Here is a 5,000-nt window from a genome sequence, read left to right on the forward strand (position 1 = left end):
CGCGCGGGGAGGGACTGCGGGAGGAAGTGAGGGGATGAGAGGGGGAAGAAAGAGAGAGAGGGGAGGAGGGAAAGAGAAAGAGATAATGAGAGAGGGAGCGTGCAGGGAGATATAGACAAACACAGAAGCAAATAGACAGAAAGACCGAGAATATTAAGAATGAGACAGCTAGGCTCAAAAGCAATTGCATTAAGAGACAAACACAGGTCCAAAAACACATAAAAAAGTCTAACAGTCAGTATATCACACACACTACTAGACAATCAGACAGAAAGACAAGCTACCAAACAGAAATACAAACAGACACAAAAACAAACTAACAGACAGAAAGCCAAGCTACCAAACAGAAGCACAAACAGACAGGGAAACGGAGAAACACAAATAACCCAAAGACCCTAAGACACCACGCCCACAAAGCAGAGGGCATCTCTTTGACCACATTCCCCTGTGTACTCAAGTCTCCTATTAATGCATCCCCCTGGGTTTGTTAACGGAAATTAAAGTAGGCCGAACCCCCAATATAGTCAGATGGCTCTTTATGCGTGTTATTAGTGCCGTCGGATATTGAATTTCATAGGCCTAATAATTTCGAATTTTTGTAATGGCCGTCCAACACCATGAACCCTCTGGTTAGTCAGGATCCAATGTCACCCTCCAGAAAATATGATATCCCCCCCCCTTTTTTTAATATGGGTATGTATATTTTTTTTACCTGAGGAGAGTCTGTTTGCTGATGTAATATTGTGGATAAAGTCGCTTATATATGATTATTGGGGATGGAGGGAGATAAAGCTTGAGATGGTGGATGGATTTCTGAAAAAGATGAGGAAGATAATGAAGAGTGAGAGAGAGAGAGAGAGAGAGAGAGAGAGAGAGAGAGAGAGAGAGAGAGAGAGAGAGAGAGAGAGAGAGAGAGAGAGAGAGAGAGAGAGAGAGAGAGAGAGAGAGAGAGAAAGAGAGGGGGAGCGGCAAATAATTTGAATAATTAAAGATAGAGAGAGTAAGCCCCAAATGAGTCAGACAACAATTCTTTTGTTGCATATTTTGGCTAAATTCAGTTTCCCTTACGCTGCCGTATCTTAATATATAAGGAATATATAGATCGTAATCCCTACCTGGTTAATCGAAACGGAAGGTTGAATACTCGTAAGCAAAAACACTACCAGTAATCAGTAATACCCAACAAAACAAAAACAAAAACAAAAAAACAACATTACTGATAAACGATAATATCAATATCAATAAAATGAATCAAAGATGCAATTCCTATCACATGCAATCATCCACCACGAAATAACCCTATAACTCACGAAGCGTCCAGTCTCTCATATTTATGAGGAACTTCAACTTTGACCTCATGAATCACCGTTCCATGAGATGCAGTTAACCCGCTAATCGCCATGCTATCTGTCTTCGGGTGCAATGCCATGGGACCTTTTCTTTAACAGCTTAAATGCGCCGTTGACAAGTCATTAGTCACAATTAGCTCGTTAGATGTGCGTGCTATGAATAATGAGGTCTCTTGCACATGCATTAGCTGTGTCTGTATTTGTTTGTTTATTACGTTACGGGAATCTACAATAATGGATATAGGATGTATGTTTTTTTTTTCTTTCTTTCTTTTTTTAGATGTTTAATTGTGATTTCACTGAACGGTGACTGTCAAGAGTTGGTGATATGTCAGCCATATATGTCCGCCATGTAAGATTACGTTCATGTGACAAAGGAAATATTGGGACAACTTAAGGCGTTAGACATTCCTTTCATAGAGTTATAAATGTTCTTTTTCTTCCGTCCAGAGAATATATTTCTTATGAATATTCTGCATCTAACGATATACATTACGTGCAAGTGGTTATGCAAATGCATTTAAATCAGGGTTTTACTACATTTTTTTCTTCTTTTAGCATGTGAATTTGAATATGATTTTTATTTTACGCTAGCAAATGAATTAAAAAATCATATTATTAACATTAATCATATCTCTGCGACGTACTTGTACAGACACAACACACATGCACACACACACACACACATACACACACACACACACACACACACACACACACATATATATATATATATATATATATATATATATATATATATATATATATAGAGAGAGAGAGAGAGAGAGAGAGAGGAGGAGAGAGAGAGAGAGAAGAGAGAGAGAGAGAGGAGAGAGAGAGAGAGAGAGGAGAGGGAGAGAGAGAGGAGAGAGAGAGAGAGAGAGAGAGAGAGAGAGAGAGAGAGAGAGAGAGAGAGAGAGAGAGAGAGAGAGAGAGAGAGAGAGAGAGAGAGAGAGAGAGAGAGAGAGAGAGAGAGAGAGAGAGAGAGATGTGTGTGTGTGTATGTACATGTGTATATATCTATCTATATATTTATCTATCCATTTATCTATATCTATATCTGTCTATCTATCTATCTATCTATATACATATATATATGTATATACATTTACATACATATGTATGTATATAATCCCCCAAGAAATAGGTCAAAAGCAGAAGGTGATAATCTAGTGTTCGCGTGTGAACAAAGTAACAAAAGCCACCGAATCATAATCAGATAATATGCAGAAAAACAAGACTCCCACCATTGTTCTTTAAGCTCATCGGAGTGTAGCGTTGTGTCTTTGTAAACCGAGGTCACACCGCACGTGGGGGTCGAGGGAGGTCACGTTACCAGGCGTATGGTCGACGGGGATTATTAGGTCATGGATGAGGTCAATCGATGTCAGCCGAGGGGACACCGAGGGTAATTCTCTGGGTGTCTAGGGATTAGGGTAAGGGGAGGGAGAGGGGGAGGGGGTAGAGACATCGGAGGGGAGAGATAGGAGGGGGGAGAGGGGGAGGGGGGATGAGAAAAGAGAAGGGGAAGAGGAAGGAGGAAGGAGAGGGGGAAAAAAGTGGATTAGGGAGAATGGAGGGAGAGAGGAAGAGGAGTGATATAAAAAAAAAAAATAAGTGGGAGGAGGCGAGAAGGTAGGGCACGGGAGGGAGATGAGGATAAAGGAGAGGGAGAGGAGTAAAGGGGAGTAAAAGGAGGGAAGGAGGGGGATTTTGGAGTGAGGTGGGGGTGAAGGGATAAGCAGGAGGGGGAGGAGGAGTAAGGGAGGAGGGAAGTAGGAGGGGGTGAAGGGATAAGCAGGAGGAAGGGAGGAGGGAAGTAGGAGGGGCTGTAAGAGGAGAAAGTTAATCCAGTGATGATATGTTTGTGCCGCATCTGTCTCCCTCCAGCTGCCTTCCCGATTTTACTTTGCTTCACATATAATCCTTCCCGTTTCCTTATCTCTATCCCTATCTCCTTATCTATATCCTCTTACTTAAACATTACCATACAAAAAACACAAGAAAAAAATAAAGAAATGAACAAAACCAAGAACTTCAACAACATTCTGCCATCATCCTAATCGATAAACAGACAGTCATGCTGAGGTCACTTAGGGTCACGTGAGGTCAGCGTATTGTTGGTGTTACGGTCATTAAGGGCAGTGTGATTCTTAATCCTCTAATCCACACAGAGTTAATTCGCTTATCGCTGACGTCAAACTAGGGATTGTTTTGATGTGTCATGATAAGCATCTCGTTGTCGAAGGGGTGGGGTAGGGGGTGGGTGGAGGGAGGGGGGTACTGGTGTGATTTTTGGTGGGATGATGTAATGTAATGGCTGTGGTATTACTTTTAATGATGTTTGTGGTGGGCTGTGATTGGCTAGGGTAATAGCTGGACATTTTTTTTTTTGGTTCGTGTATTTACCCTGAAGATGAATATATATATATATTGATTTATCGACCGATATACGTAAGCCTCAACTATATTCCCATGTCTAAGAAACAATTCCGGAAGATCTCATCTTGAATATATATTATTTTTACATTATCAAAAACCGTCAGAATCTAGCTCGCCTGTTCGTGTTGCGCTATTGTGTGACTATCAAAAGCCAGAAGGAAATTCTCATGCAATACCCTTTGCATCCTACCATCTCCAATTTGCAAACCTAGGATACACGTGCCATGTTGCAACAAGTTCGCAGGTCACGTCCAGACAGAGCCAGGTGGGCGATGTTGCAAGTGCAGTTAGTGGTCATTGCAAATGGCTTCAAGTTGCACACAGATGTGCAAAATCATTATTTTAAAGTGTGCGTATACACACACATATATGTATATATACAGAGAGAGAGAGAGAGAGAGATAGAGAGAGATTCGTTCCTTCTAATTATGCTTTTGTCTTAGTCTCTCTCTGTCTCTCTCTGTCACACACACACACACACTTTCACTCATTACGCCTTTTCATCTAAACTAACACACAAAAATATCACCATCAAGAGACCTGACAATGACACCCGACTGGTGGCTATGAAACCCATCCACCAGGAACAAATGCCACTTCATTCTCCTGCAATCGGCATTCGTCCGCCCTGCATGCCGTCATTTTTTCAATCGTTACCTCAGGCCCAACGGTTAATAATCAGTCTCATATCTCCATAATGAGTGAATTAAAAAGATGGATTAAATTTTATGCTGCAAGATCAAAGCGGTCCGGGTCTGGTGGATGAAAGTGGAGTGTCCATTTTTCCATCCTATGTGAATGTTGTGGAATGAAATCTACTTCCTTTTTTTTTCATTTTGGTTGAAAATATTCGGTATGTATAGCAGCGAGCAAAGCGTGTTTTTTTTTTCTTTTCTGTGATTAATATAATGACATATATGAAATAAAATGCTGATATGATTTGTTAACGTTTGTTAACAATTAGATCTAGGGAGTTATCTAAAATAATTGTAAATACACTTATATATGAAAAAACATATATGTATACATATATATGTATATATATATATATATATATATATATATATATATATATATATATATATATATATATATATATATAGATAGAGAGAGAGAGAGAGAGAGAGAGAGAGAGAGAGAGAGAGAGAGAGAGAGAGAGAGAGAGAGAGAGAGAGAGAGAGAGAGAGATGCACAGACACACACCTATAT

This window comes from Penaeus japonicus, unplaced genomic scaffold (assembly GCF_977035675.1).
Source record: "Penaeus japonicus unplaced genomic scaffold, GWHDUDI00000001_assembly GWHDUDI00000008, whole genome shotgun sequence".
In the NCBI taxonomy this organism is placed as follows: Eukaryota; Metazoa; Arthropoda; class Malacostraca; order Decapoda; family Penaeidae; genus Penaeus; species Penaeus japonicus.